Raw genomic sequence first — 16,689 nt, 5'->3', positions numbered from 1 at the left:
TGTACCTGGACTGCGTAGAGGAGTGGGTCACCACAATATATATAATAAGAAAACCATCAACTTGTTTGATTCGCACCAATAAATGTACCTGGACTGCGTAGAGGAGTGGGTCACCACAATATCTTAAAAACCCTGAACTTTTATGAATCGCACCAATAAATGTACCTGGACTGCGTAGAGGAGTGGGTCACCACAATATATATAATAAGAAAACCATCAACTTGTTTGATTCGCACCAATAAATGTACCTGGACTGCGTAGAGGAGTGGGTCACCACAATATATTAAAAACCCTGAACTTTTATGAATCGCACCAATAAATGTACCTGGACTGCGTAGAGGAGTGGGTCACCACAATATCTTAAAAACCCTGAACTTTTAAGAATCGCACCAATAAATGTACCTGGACTGCGTAGAGGAGTGGGTCACCACAATATATTAAAAACCCTGAACTTTTATGAATCGCACCAATAAATGTACCTGGACTGCGTAGAGGAGTGGGTCACCACAATATCTTAAAAACCCTGAACTTTTATGAATCGCACCAATAAATGTACCTGGACTGCGTAGAGGAGTGGGCACTGGGCACCACAATAAAATATATAAAAAACCTTCAACGGGTCTGCATTACACTACACATACGGCTGCTCCTCCATCCTCTCCATCATATACATGTTGGAGTTTTAGCGTGTGACAACCTCTTGTTTTTGATAATGTCAGTGCATTTTGAATATTTTTCAATTTGCCCCACACCACTGAATGTACTTTATCTATGATACGCATCTATCTATCTTGACTGCGTAGTGTGGTGGCCCCGGTACACAATTTGGTACCGAGGCCACAATATAATTAAAAAACCCTCCACGTGTCAGAATTCCACCAAACAAGTATCTGGACTGCGTAGTGGGGTGGCCCCGGTACCCAACTTGATACCGGGGCCACAATACCTCCTCCAAACATGCTACAGACAATTCGTCATTGAGATCCCATTAAGTATGTTAAAGACAGACAGGGTCCAAGTGTTATTAGTTGACTTTGTAAAAAAACTGTCCCTGTTGCACATAGTCATGCAATGAAGACTTACTTTTTCATTTAAAGGCACGATCTTTCAAGTGTAGTGTTTGTAAGTCTAAGTCATATTATACTTTTGGTAAAATTGGTTATTTTTGTTCCTCTTTATGTTAATTAATTAGTAATAGAATTAAAGTAGGAAATAGAATTAAATAGAATTAAAGTAGGAAATAGAGTGGTATAGAGTTGTAGTGTGGTATAGATAGAGTGGTCCACACAATATAATAATAAAACCCTCAACTGGTCTGAATTCCACCAAACAAGTATCTTGACTGCGTAGTGTGGTGGCCCCGGTACACAATTTGGTACCGAGGCCACAATATAATTAAAAAACCCTCCACGTGTCGGAATTCCACCAAACAAGTATCTGGACTGCATAGTGGGGTGGCCCCGGTACCCAATTTGATACCGGGGCCACAATACCTCCTCAAAACATGCTCCAGACAATTCGTCATTGACAGACCCCAGACAGACAGGGTCGTAGTGTTATTGTTTGACTTTGTAAACCCAAAAAAATGTCCCTGTTGCACTTGCACATAGTCGTGCAATGAAGACTGACTTTTTCATTTAAAGGCACGATCTTTAAAGTGTCAGAAAGAGAGAGAAGACACAGGAGAGGAGAGTTGTAGCTGGGGACCTGGGGTGGAAGCTCCCAGGCTCCCCCAGCATTGCCTGGAAGTCTGAGCGTGGTGACTGAGCCAGGGCAAGGAATGTGTGCCCTGGATGAGGGGGAGAACTCCATGCCACTATAGTGAACCCAAGAGAGAGGGGGACACTGCACATGGAAGAGGCCCTGGAGTGAGGGCTGCTACAAGAGGCATGGTAGCTGTAGTGTCAGATCCTGAGGCTGAGAGTACACAGAGTGACGTGTCAGAGCACAGGAGACATTATCCCCGCAGAGGAGGGATGAGCTGCAGTTGAGAGGTCTGCTGTTGAAATAGGACATGCACACTTTAACAAACCAATCATTTCAGCGACAGGGCCTACCAAACAACTTTGACTGAAATGATTGGTTTGTTTGGGCCCCCACACCAAAAAAGCTATTCATCTCTCCCTGTACAGACTAAACAGGCTCTACTGAGGCAAGATGTCGTCCTCATCCTCAACCTCTGATTCCTCTCCCCCTACAGTGTGTACTTCCTCCTCATCACACATTATCAATTCGTCCCCGCTGGACTCCACAACCACAGGTCCCTCTGTAGTATCTGGAGGGCAGTGCTGTACTTCATTGAGGAATTGATTATTCATTTTTATAAACATCATTTTTTCAACGTTGTGAGGAAGCAACCTCCTTCGCCGCTCACTGACCAGGTTCCCCGCTGCACTAAAAACTCTTTCCGAGTACACACTGGAGGGGGGACAACTCAGGTAAAATAGAGCCAGTTTGTACAGGGGCTTCCAAACTGCCTTTTTTTCCTGCCAGTAACAATATGGACTGTCTGACATGTCTACTTGGATGGTGTCAGCAAAGTAATCATCCACAATTTTTTCTATTGTGACAGCATCCAATGCAGCGAGAGTAGACATGTCTGCAATGGTTGGCAGGTCCTTCAGTCCGGACCAGATGTTATCAGCATCCCCGCCAGTGCCTCTTTTGGGAAAACTGAGCTTTTTCCTCGCAGCCATAGATGTGGAAGAAAATGAGGGTGGAGCTGTTGGCATGTCACGGTCCTCTTCAGAGGACAATCTCCTGACCAGCAGGTCTTTGCACCGCTGTAGATTTGTGTCCGCCGGAAACAGAGACACAACATACGCTTTAAACCGAGGATCGAGCACGGTGGCCAGAATGTATTCCTCTGACTTTAAAAGAGTGACCACCCTCGGATCCTGGCAAAGCGTATGAAGGGCTACATCCACAAGAGCTACATGCTTGCTGTAATCGCAATGGCTTACCAGCTCCTCCCTCACTTTCTCCAGCTGCTTCTGCAACAGCCTGATCAGGGGAATGACCTGACTCAAGCTGGCAGTGTCGGAACTGACTTCTCGTGTGGCAAGTTCAAATGGCTGCAGAACCTTGCACAACACGGAAATCAGTCTCCACTGCGCTTGACTCAGGCGCATCCCCACTCCTTTGCCTATGTCGTAGGTGGCTGTGTAGGCCTGAATGGCCTTTTGCTGCTCCTCCATCCTCTGCAGCATATAGAGGGTGGAGTTCCAGCGCGTCACAACCTCTTGTTTGAGGTGATGGCAGGGCAGGTTCAAGCTTTTTTGATGTGCCTCTCGTCTGCGGTAGGCACTGGCTGAATGCCGAAAGTGTCCAGCAATTTTGCGGGCCACCGCAAGCATCTCCTGCACACCCCTGTCACTCTTGAGGTAATGCTGCACCACCAAATTAATGGTGTGGGCAAAACATGGGACGTGCTGGAAATTGCCCATATTTAATGCCCGCACAATGTTACTGGCATTGTCTGACACCACAAATCCCCATGAGAGTCTAAGTGGGGTAAGCCACTGGGAGATAATTTCCCTCATTTTCTCTAATATGTTGGCAGCGTTGTGCCTCTTATTAAAGCCTGTAATGCACAATGTTGCCTGCCTTTGCATGAGCAGCCATTTTGTAGATGCTGCTACTGATGCAGCTGTTGCTGTTGCTGCGGAAGGGGATGCATCTACCCAGTGGGCTGTCACAGTCATATAGTCCTTCGTTTGCCCAGAACCACTTGTCCACATGTCCGTGGTTAAGTGGACAGTGGGTACAACCGCATTTTTAAGAGCACTGAGGACACTTGATCGTACTTCTCTGTACATTTTTGGTATCGCCTGCCTAGTGAAGTGGAATCTCGAGGGGATTTGGTACCGGGGACACAATACCTCCATCAACCCTCTAAATCCCACTCCACTGATGGCGGACACCGGGCGCACGTCTAACACCAACATTGCAGTTACAGCCGCAGTTATACGCTTTGCAATAGGGTGACTACTATCGTATTTGGTGGTCATGGCAAACGACTGTTGGACGGTCAATTGTTTGGTGAAAGACTTAGCGGTCTTACGACTTCCCCTCTGGGAAGATGACCGACTAACAGCAGCAACAGCAGCAGTGGCAGTAGTAGGCGTACCGCTGCAGGATTCCTCGGATGAATCCCGTATTGAGGAGGACTCAGTCTGGCTGGTGACTTGGGCTGCAGGACTGAATCTGATGGAGATTGTGGAGGAAGTTGACGAGGAGGGTGTTGCTGGTGTGTATCCAACTGGACCACGGGATTTAGGTGTCCCTGTACCAATGAGGGTCCTAGCCCCAGTTCCTGAACTAACCACTGAACTATGAAGGTTATTCAGGTGACGTATAAGGGAGGATGTTCCTAGGTGGGCAAGATCCTTACCCCTGCTTATTTGAGCTTTACATAAGCTACATATTGCCATACATTGGTTGTCTGGATTTGGATAAAAATAACTCCAGACCGAAGAGGTGCATTTTTTGGTCTTCTGACCAGGCATGACGATGGGCTTTTTCATCCCATGGACATCAGCTGTTTCCCCCCCTGGTGCCTCATTTACAATAACCACATCACCATCCTCATCATCAAGTTCCTCCACAGCGCCAGCTACATCATCAATAGCCTCCTCCCGAGCCACCTCTTCCCGTACAGTGATGGGAAGGTCAGGCTTGACAACCACCAACACCCTTGGACTCGCCTTGGGGATTTGTGATAATTTCTCTTTAGAAGGCAGAGTTGTTTGCTGTTTTGTTGCTGACAGCATAACTCTCTTCAATTTTTTGTAGGGGGGGGGAGGAGGAGGAGGGCTAAGATCCGTGGGTGAAGCTGAACCACTAGTCATGAACACGGGCCAGGGCCTAAGCCGTTCCTTGCCACTCCGTGTCGTAAATGGCATATTGGCAACTTTACGTTTCTCCTCAGATGATTTTAAGTTTCTCTTTTTGCTACTTTTTCTTAACTTGGGCTTTTTGGATTTTACATGCCCGGTACTACGAGATTGGGCATCGGGCTTGGAAGACGACGTTGATGGCATTTCATCGTCTATGTCATGACTAGTGGCAGCAGCTTCAGCATTAGGAGGAAGTGGGTCTTGATCTTTCCCTACTTTATCCTCCAAATTTTTGGTCTCCATTATATGTAGCACAAGATACTGCAGAATGTGTGAACTTGGTAATATTGCAGTACCAATGGACTTATAATGCTAGATTGGTTTTGCAAATTTGGTTATAATTATTATATATTTTTTTTTTTTTTTTAATTTTTTATTTTTTTTTACTTTTTTTTTATTTTTTACAAACTTGGGAATAATGGGGAAATAACTATGCCCTTAGAAGCACAGAGCACAGGACACAGCACCACTGGACTGAACAGGACACGGCACAGGACCCAGCAGCACTACGGAACTCAGCAGGACAGAGCACAGGACACAGCACCACTGGACTGATACTGCAGAATGTGTAAACTTTGTAATATTGCAGTACCACTGGACTTTTACTGCTGAATGTGTGAACTTGGTAATATTGCAGTACCAATGGACTTATAATGCTGGATTGGTTTTGCAAATTTGGTTATAATTATTATATATTTTTTTTTTTTTTAAATTTTTTATTTTTTTTTACTTTTTTTTTATTTTTTACAAACTTGGGAATAATGGGGAAATAACTATGCCCTTAGAAGCACAGAGCACAGGACACAGCACCACTGGACTGAACAGGACACGGCACAGGACCCAGCAGCACTACGGAACTCAGCAGGACAGAGCACAGGACACAGCACCACTGGACTGATACTGCAGAATGTGTAAACTTTGTAATATTGCAGTACCACTGGACTTTTACTGCTGAATGTGTGAACTTGGTAATATTGCAGTACCAATGGGCTTATACTGCAGGATTGGTTGTGAAAATTTTGTGGTAATTAAAAAATATTAAAGTAGTTTTTGGTATTTTATAAAAAAAACTTTTTTTTATTTTTTTAAACACAGGGGAATATTGGGGAAATAACTATGCCCTTAGAAGCACAGAGCACAGGACACAGCACCACTGGACTGAACAGGACACAGCACAGGACCCAGCAGCACCACTGACCTCAGAAGGACAGAGCACAGCACACAGCACCACTGGACTGATACTGCAGAACACAGCACAGCACAGCACAGCACAGCACAGCACAGCACAGCACAGCACTAAACAGCACAGAACTAAACAGCACAGAACTAAACAGCACAGAACTAAACAGCACAGAGGACCACCTAACACACCCTCCCTCTACCCTGATCAATGCCCGAGTGAAGATGGCGGCGACTAGCGGGGAATTTATAGGATCCGAGTATCGCGAGATCCGACAACGGGATTATGAGTCAGAGCCTCAGTTTCACTTTTGAATTTGGCGCCAATACCCGGATCTGTCTCGGATCCGACTCGGATCCGCAACGTTCGGGTGGGCTCGGATTTCAGAAATCCGAGCGCGCTCATCCCTATTAGATATTGACGATATGCATGCATGGAAAAGTGAACTAAGGAATAAGTGCCTTTAAAAGTCTTTTTTTTGCATGAATCTGAAGGAGATAGACCTTAATTTACAAAAAAAAATCTATGGCCTATCACTGCAGGCTTTTGAGAGCCACTATATTCATTACATTATTTATGGTCTACCTTAAACTTCCTTAAATGTTACAAACAGAGATCGTTTTAAGACATTTATACAGTGAATATTACAGATCACCCAGTATAATGGGCCAATCTTGGATCAAATCAATCTATTACTGATTTTTGCAGGAAAATAAGTTGTTTAGGACCTTCTTAAATAGAGACTTTCCCTCATTTTTATGCAGTTTAGATTTTTGTTTACTTTGTTAGTTCAATAATATTTTGTGTAATCTTATCATAGATTAAGTCCAATGAAGGAGCCTAGAACAGCTGTATGGAGCCATGTGGGAAAATGCCACTAAGGTCTCATCCACATGAACATTTTCACGAGTGGTGTTCTGAATGAAATACAATTTGAGGAAACAGCAGTGGTTTCATAGTGTTGCATAGATATCTGATGATTACTATGATGTCATGTCCATACTATCGACATCAATAGTAGTTTGCATATTACAGTAAGAATATTATGCTAGCATCATTTTGCCTCTGTCTCTTTTAAACCTTGTAATTCACTGCTTTGCTGTCGATGTCATGCTATTTTTCTAGCATTCTGTTTATAATGCAGCTCAAGAAAAGGCCTTTGTGGAACTTCCCTAATGATTATCACATGCTACATTTTGATAATTATAGTTAAATATATATTGTGGGCACACAGTGCCCATATAGTTGTCAGCATACAATCTAATGCCATTTTGGCCTGAAGACTCATTGTTCCAGGGCTTGATTAAAGGTTCAGGCCATTCTAGGCTTATACAGCTCTTGGCTTTCACGACAGGCTAATACATGGTAGGTAAATATGAATTTGTCCTTAATTTCAAATCCTGTGTCCTTCACCCCATACCCTCCAATGTTTATAATCCAGTGTTTCTTAAATGTAATTCCACTTGGCTTTTTAAAAGGGTCACTGTAATCTTTGTTACTCATTTCATTTTCATTAAAATAAGAACTGTATAGTAGAATGGAGCGATGAATGAGACTAAGGATAATGAAAGGGTTGTAACACCTGCACCTATCGCCATCCATGTCTCTCCTACTCCGCCCAAGAAAGTCTCATTGTCTTCAGCCTTTACCATGGGAATATATAGACATTAAACTTCACTACATTTTTCTTTCATGTTTTCATTTTACTTTGGAGAACAACTATTTTCTTTGGTTTTATAATAAATTTCAGCTCCCTAAAAGCTTAGAGCCCTAGGCTGCAACCTAGTCAACCTATTGAATAAAGAGATCCTGCCCTGTTCTACTGGCAGACAAGTCCTCAAAATTTCACTCAAATAATCTGACTTTCTTGATAGTCCTATGACTCCATACATAGGGAATAAAATAGAGAAATATTTATCAGTTTCACTAATTTCTCTTATATTCTCTAAACCTATCTTTAGGATGAGAATTAACATGTCTAATTGCAAGACATATGTATCCTAAATAGCAGCTTCCTGACTAGTCTGTTACTATTAAGCTTTTGTTCTGCAAATAAAATAATATTCATAGTAAGTGCTTATTTCATTGTCGTGGCAAATCCTTTTGACATGTTGATTCAGATTCTTTTCACACTTATAGGCATCAAAGACCACAGCAGCTGGTTGTGGTAGTATTGTGTTCCCTATGAAATCTGTCAGCTATGTTAGGTCATGCCTTAAAAAGCACATGGTTTCTTGCATTGTGATGTTGGGATACAGATATTCAATCAATCAATCATCATCATCATCATCATTTATTTATATAGCGCCAACATATTCCGTAGCGCTTTACAATTGGGGACAAACATAGTAAACTAATAAACAAACTGGGTAAAACAGACAAAGAGGTGAGAAGGCCCTGCTCGCAAGCTTACAATCTATTGGGCAATGGCACTTGACAGCTGTATGAGTGGGCAACTTTACCTAATACGGACCTTTGCACCTGGGTCTCAACCAGGACTTCCTCCGGTGCACCTTCCAATATATGCGTTAACTTGGCTATCAAATTATACTGTTGTCCAGTTATTTACGTAATACAACTTAGACCTATGAATAAAACATTATATACCCTTTGATTAGAGTTTTAAAATTGGTCACAATCAGTTCATCATCAATCCCTTGAATGTAAAGGCTGGATGGGAGGAAAGATGGTGGCAATCTCATAGGTCTTCCCATATAAATTCCATGTGAGCTAAGTGCAGTGCTTCTGTTGGTTGGATCTTATGTTCGTAAGTATAAGTATGAGTGTATTAGGCCCTTAAGCCCTGTTTCTGTACAAAATTTAGTAACTTTGCTTTTCACGATGCCATTCTTTCACTTTTTCTGACCTGAAGCTTGTAACTAGTAAAGATAATTTGTTTTCTCTTTTTATCCCCATCACCTTACAAATTTCTTTTGCTACCTGGACAATAGCATGGATACTTCAATCTGCATTTATGACCACAGGTATCACAAAGCAGTATATTGCTGAGTGTTCTGGTTGTGCACATTGGTAAGCTTGTAAACAATTACAAGTGCCTATTGAAAATTGCTACACTTGTTCAATTAAATAAAATCATCATGAATATTTACAAAAGGGGGTAATTCTGCAGATTTTTATGCTACCGTTACCATTACCCATATTATATGTCTGACAAATAGGAAATATTCTAGTTCACTGATGAAACCAACTCTCTTTTTCTCATGTGTCCCCGAATGAGGCATGCCAGAAATGCATGCAAGTTGTGTCATAGCACCATAGCTGTCACTAAAAGACCAAAAGGAGAATTCTACAAGTGCTTAGACTGCAATTTACAACCATTATATGTCCAGGGGCGAGATGGGCCGGGGGGCAGGGGGGCATCGGAATCACGGCTGTTAGGGCCAGCCGCCCGGAAGTAATATAAATGTGATGCGGCCGCGCAGGTGGCCGCATCCCGTGTCATGTGATGCGGCCGCCTGTGCGGCGTCTGTCCCCTCGATGCCGCACAGGCGCCTGTATATGTCCATGTAGTTGTTTCAGATACAGGAGCTCAACAAGGTCCTCAAAAGGAAGGAATGAATGTTATAGTAAAATCAGCTGTTTATTACCAAGTGTGGTAAGAGACAGAGCTGCAATTTTTGAAGTGGTGTCAACCAAGACATTTCTTTTGGAATTAAAAATATGTATTTGAGGGGACCAGTTGCATAAATGATAGCAACAGCTATAGGTACAGTAAGAGTATTTCATTGAGAAATTGATCAACACATTGATTTGTAGCTCCCCTGAAGTAAGAGACTCATGTTGTTTCCATAATGTTACAAGCTAGCGATAGCCGGGACGCAGGTGAGAGTCGCGCTGCGTCCCGGCCATCGCTATGACTACCGGGACGTCACTTCCGGGTCTCCTCCCGGCCGTGGCCTAGGCAACGGTCGGGACGCTGCAGTTTGATTGCGCCGCATCCCAGCATTAGGAGCAGCCGGGCGCGTGCACTAAACAACATGTGAAATTTATTATAACGGACTCTAGGGCTGATTACATTCTTGCCCCCATTGGTCACTGCCTGTTTATAAGGCAGGGAGGTTATAGTTCAGTGTTCCTGTGCCTTAGCCTGCTCCTGAGCCTTTGTTGGTGCTAAACCTTTGGATTTGACTACCTGTGTATGACCCTTTGCCTGCTTCTGGATTCTGAGCCTTTGCCTGTGACATTGACCTATTGCTTGTTTCCTGATTCTGAACCTTTGCCTGTGACCTTAACATATTGCCTGTACCCGGACTCTAAATCATTGCCTGTGATCCTGATTCATTGCCTGCCCCTGGATTCCGAACGATTGCCTGTGACCCTGAGCGTGCCGATACCTGACATCTCCTCCGGTGCTCCGTCCAGTCTGCAGATCGCTGTTCCGCCGCTGTTCCGCCGCTGTTCCGTGTGTAATCTCCTGTACCTGTACGCAGCTGTGTGAGTATATACTACTTTGAGTTTAAGACCTGGGGGCATCTGAGTACCTGTGAGCATAAGCAGTCTCTATGGGGAAAGCGGCTGCTAAAGGTGAAGACCTCTTCTACCTGTTCTATAAGTTTATGCCGCATTGGTTGTCGTAACACATAGTTGTCTATAATTATTTACTACACCAAATGCAAATTGAGAGTGTACATATTTACAAAATGTGCAAGCTTTCATTATTTTGCTAGAACCACTGACTCAACCTAATTTGGATCTCTAAGCAGAAAGTAAATGGTCACTTTCAATTACTTCATACTATGAGCAGTCATCAAATCCTGCAGATAATGTTTCTTTGTCATCTAAGACCAGGGTCGGACTGGCCCACCAGGGAGCCAGGGTATCCTCTGATAGGCCTCGACCCTGATCGCTCCCCAATTTGTTGGTGAGGGGAGCGAGTACTTTAAAAAAAAACAAAAAACAATACTCATGTGATCACTGCGCGGGCGCCTCTCCTCTCTGCTCCATTCGCACTGAATGTTGGGCGTGACATCATCACGTCCAAAGTTCAGTGAGGAGCGGCACAGAAAGGAGTTGGCAAGAAGACAGAAGAAGAGAAGAAAAGAAAGAAGCCAATAGAAAAGGTAAGTGAAGGAACGGAAGCAAGGGGGAGCAAAGGTAACATGTCAGAGAGTGAAGAGGGGCAAAAGCAGCATTGCAGAGTGTGATGAGGGGCCAAAGCAGCATGGCAGAGTGAGAAGGGGGGCAAAAGCAGCATGGCACAGGGTGAAGAGGGGCAAAAGCAGCATAGCACAGGGAGATGAAGGGGAGCCAGGAGAAGGAGGGATCATAAGGGGACACAGCATGGTGAAGAAGAGCACAGTAATGTGTGTGTGATGGCACAGCGGGCTTGTGGGAATGTGGGTGTGGTAGGTGGTGGCTAACTAATGGGTGCTATTTTGTTTGTAGGGTGATGGTGGGGCAATTTAATTTTATAGTGGGGACTATTAATTTAAGATGGGGTGGTTTAGGGGCTATTAATTGAATGTGGGGCAGAGTTTGAGGAGCATGAGGTCTATTTATTAAATGTGAATATGAATTATTTAATGGCAGTGACGGTTGCGGAATATAGGTATATTTATTATACGTAAATGATTAATTTATTGCTGGGGCTATTTGGAGGGGGGGAATAGGTTTATTTATTAAATGGGAATACTATTACTTTAATATTGGGGCTGGAGGAAGGCCTAAGTGTTAATCGTGGGTCCTGTTGATTTCACGCCGGGGCTGGTTGGAATTTTCTAAATGTACCCATTTCTTTTTCCAAATAGGGCCCCCAACCTTCCAGGATCCAGACAAGCCACAACTAAAGAAACCAGAAGCCATAGGTGGTGAAAGTGACAAGAACAGGTAGAACAGTCTATCAAATGTTCTGATTCTAGTGGGACAATTTTTGGTGATTGTTCTGCCCAATCTAAGGGGCAGGTGAAGACTGTGTGCTCTTTATACACACTATTCTTTATATACAACACTATGGTTCTAGTTGTCCTTTGTGGGCTGACCACTCCCTCTCTAGTGTCTGGTCTCACCTCTATAATGGCTGGCCACACCCCCTCTGGTGGGCCCTTAGCATTGCAGTCCCCTGGTGGGGCCTTCATGCTCCAGTCCAATATTAAGAAATGACCCATTTATGACATGAGGGTTGTGTAAAGGTGTGTCTAGCAATCTATGTTTGTCTAAGATACACTGTTTGCCTGAAAACATGTGGTTCTTCCTCAGTAGGTAAATGTAAGAGGGGAGCAGGGTTCAACACTGGACACTGATCGATTATGATCATTACTTAATATGGCAGTATATTAAGAAATGTAATATGTGACTGTTTTAATATCAAATGTATAAGTTGTATCACATAGCTTTTGACCAGTGATATGACTGCATAGACGGAAGTTCCAGTAAATAGCTTACCACATGTGTCAGTTACCAAATGGTCTATTATGATGTACACACAAAAGCTTCTTTATCAAATATGTAGATACACACAGTAAAATATCTATTGCAAGCTAATGTGAAGTAAAATAATTAGTTGTCTTATTTTAAAATATAACCTCATTCTGGGCCTGATTCTGCGCAGAGGGGTTAAGCGGGGAACTTACTTGATCACCGACGTCAGGATATCATTGAGTCTTCTTCCCTTGCAGCATTGGTGGCCAGTGGAGTGAGACAGGTTGAAGAGGTGAGTTAAAGTTGGGCCTTGATATGGAGGAGAGGGAGCGGAGAAGTTCTGAGATAAAAGGATTGAGGGGACAGGTTGTAGGGTGAGATGATGAGATGGGTGTAGAGACTTCTTCATATACTGGAGAGAATGAATTAGGGGGGAATTGAGGAGCGTAGGTGATGGTGGGTAGAGTGGGTGGAGTGTGTAAAATTTTGCATGAGGAAATATCTTTTCGAATGGTGTAAATATTTTCTTTGAAGTAGATGGCAAAATCATGGGCTATGAGGGAAGAAGAGGGAGTAGGTGCAGGTGGGCAGAGAAGTGAGTTGTAGGTGGCAAAGACGCGACATGGGTTATATGACTGGGTGAATATTAGATATTTGATTAATGTTTGTTTGCCAATTGAAAGTGAAGTGCTGTAAGATGAAAGGATGAATTTATAGTGGAGGAAATCAAGATAGAAACGAAATTTCCTCCAGTGACGGTCTGAAGTGCGGAGCACTTTTACAGGTAACGGGTCTGTTTGGTGTGTCATGATTGGGGTTTGCATCATCGGAGAATGTATGTGGTAGATGGAGCTTTGTTGTCTAGGGCAGAAGTCAGTGTTTTGTTGTAGAAAAAGGCAACCCGATCAGGGCAGGACAATGTAGACACAGGAGACAATAGTTGTTTTAGTGAAGATGAGAAGATAAGTTAAGAGTACCTAGGTGTCGCTGTATACATGTAGATTTGGGTGCAGGGGAATGGTGACAGTCATTATTCAAACAGTGTAAATATTGGCACTTATATTCACAAACTTTTTTCACCCTTATTCACAAACACTTATAGTTCCCTATTTTTATCTAATTTTATTTTTAATGAAGTCAATAAAAGTTCTATTTTAATATTCTTTATTTATGAAATCCATTTTACAATTATATTTATAATATTTATAATTATATCTTGGGAGTATATGTGCACCTATTTTTGAAACAACTTTCTAGTCTTTCCCTTTAACATATTGAATTTAGTTGTTCCTCGGTTGCACCCCTCATATCTTGAATTAGAGGAATCTTGTTAAGAGAAAAAGATTGAGTATACTCCCAGCAATCAGTGCAACAAAATTTTTCTCTTTTTTGTGAAAACAATGCAAGTGTCGGCATTTCAGGCATGGTGCAGGTACTCCATTGCACCATACATAGGGTTTTAAGTACCACCTGGAGCAATATGGTGCTGATGGACTTAAACCACAAACTCTGGATAGCAGCAGTGCAGCCTTTGCACAGTGAGCCCCAGGCTCAGTTTACAACCTACTGCACCCTTTTATCACTTTATCTGGTAGACCGCAGAAAAGGCCTAATGACCAGCTGCTAGTAATGAGAATCTGAGGCTTGTTACTTTCAGAGCTATATAAGTAGCTTCCTGTGAAGAACAAATTTACATTTTATTGAGCTTGTATTTGTGAATCAGCAGTCTGTATCCTGTACTTTGGTTGTTTCGTTGGGTTTGACCTTTGACCTTTTTGGCTCGTCACCCCTGGCACTCAGATGACTATCTATCTAGCTCCTGGCCCATGCTCTCTGATGACTACCCTCCCTGGTTCAGGACCCCTGACTATTCTGTGGACTTGCTATTATGTAGGTCCCCTTACTGCCCTTCTGCCTTTATATTACAGGACAGATGATCTTGGGTGTGCTTATGAGTCAATGTCTGAATGAGTTTGTCAATTAAAAAATAGTTCAAAATTCACAATTGGTGGAAATAACTGGTTATAAACAAAGTGGTTCTCATCTGGGAGACAGAGGGAGGCCTTGGAACCTTGAGAGTGGCTTCTATTCGTTCAGCAAAGTTTGAGACTTCCTCTGCTGGAATGTTATGTCTGAAAAAGTGCACTTTAGCAAGACAGGAAAGGAAATGAAAGAATAAGGTTTAACAACAAACAATATACATTCTGGAAAAGGACACACCCTGTTGGAAAACAATGTCATCTAGGTTTTTATATTTATTTAATATTTGAGAAAGGCTTTATATATCTTTTAAATATATATATATAGGGTCGGATTAGTGGCAGACATCATCAAATCTGTCTAAAGTGATCGTAACATCCAATTAATACTGGTCATATCTCCTCCAGTGGCATGATCTTCCTCCTTCCAATTTGACCCCATCTATGGACAATTTAGCTGTTATTTCAAAACTTCCGAGTTGCATTGACTTCAATTTGTATTGTGGACTGTACAATTAATTTAAAATTATGCATCAATCGCTGTAAAAAAGTAGACATACGCAAGGTGACCACACTAATTGCTTAGTGAGTATTGATTACAGCTCTTTTCAGATAAATTGAGTTGGATGGAATAACTCGTTGGCAGGCACATAACAGTGGGAGCACTTTCAATAATTGAGTAAAGAACACGGATTGTCTTAGCCTAGTGCTGTCTCTGTCATGGTTTCTTCTATTGCCACTGTGGTAGCACAGTTCTTTCTTCCTCTCCAGAGCCTGTGATTGCCAATGTTGGCATTCCGGGTGTTAGACCGCACCTGGACTGCAAGGCGAAAGTAGACGGCTGCTGACACAGAACAAAATTGTACAGTGTATAGTTTTTGTTAACCAACGCGTTTCATTCGCAAACTAATTATACAATCCACAATACAAATTGCAGTCAATGCAACTCGGAGGAGTTGCAAACATGTGTGCTTCTTTATTGTTTTGAAATAGAGTTATTTTTGAATAGAAACTGCACCACATAAACATAGGGAGCGCTCACTATTTTACTTATTTTATTTTTACTTTTATTTCCTATCTTTAAATATTATTGCCTAGTATCCTTACAGGAAGATTAGGTTTCCTATAAACTGATACTGTAGGAATGGTGATATTTTGTCTTAAAATGGCCTGTATTTCAGGTCTTATATGTTCCTTGGCTTAGGTAGACAAAGGATACTGAGTGAATTAGTGGCCACAGTTTAACAGGTTGTGGAGTGTTCATTTGGCCTATTTCATTTCTATGTTGGGACCACTAACTAAGGGATACACTTTCAATAATCTCTTTATGTATTTCAGATGACAAGGGAAGATCTAAGTAAACTCTAGCCATGGAACATAAGAGTGCAGTTTAGTTTACATTGTGAATATAATGATAGGAGGTGAATATTAAAATAGGACTAAGTAAGAAAGAATGATGACTAGTTAAAGGTCCCATGGTAAGAGAGAGTGACAGGATGGAAGAAACATTGATTAGAAACACCTACAACAGTAATCGTTTTACAGAATAGTGAAATAGAAGAAATTCTGACTATTTCTATAAAGGCTTAGAGGAGCGACTATCAAACATTCTACCTCTTTGCCCAGTATAGTACAAATCACAGAAGTACCTGATTGTTCTAGGTGGAGAGTTATGCCAGTGGACCCAGGAAGTCATTAGAATTGAAAATGCTGGAGTACAAGGAAGGTTTGTTTAATTGTTGATCTATTTGAATAGTGTTCTCCAATGCCCTTGTGTCAGGCGCAGTTCCCGCTGTTCTTCAGTGGAGAAGAGATGGACACTTGGTATTTTCAGCTGGGGGCGTCCTGTTGTCAGGTAACAGGTTTGCAGCGTCTCCGGCCGTCCTCACGCTGTCGGGTGCATGCGCAGTTGCCCACGCCGTTGCTAGGCAATGGATTTTTTCAAATCTGGCGCTCAGCATGTCTGACTGTCCACTCTTTCCTCCTATTACACTTCCATTGCTTATATTTAAACTCTGCTCTGGCACCATTAGGATGCCGAAGTATCAGGTCTCCTGTCTCCAGCATTATATGTATGTTCTTGCTTTTTTTGGTTTGACCCGGCTTCCTTTGACTATTCTTCTGGATTGTGCCCATTATTACCTACTGTTGTGACCTCGGCTTCCTGACCATTCTCCTGGATTACGATATTCTCGTCTGATCATTGTGACGTCGGCCTGTCTGACCTCTCTGTGGATCTCCCTTTGGTACCATC

The sequence above is a fragment of the Mixophyes fleayi genome, chromosome 5 (assembly GCF_038048845.1).
Source record: "Mixophyes fleayi isolate aMixFle1 chromosome 5, aMixFle1.hap1, whole genome shotgun sequence".
NCBI lineage: Eukaryota > Metazoa > Chordata > Amphibia > Anura > Limnodynastidae > Mixophyes > Mixophyes fleayi.
The sequence above is the reverse complement of the archived record's forward strand: the minus strand, read 5'-3'. Positions refer to the sequence as shown.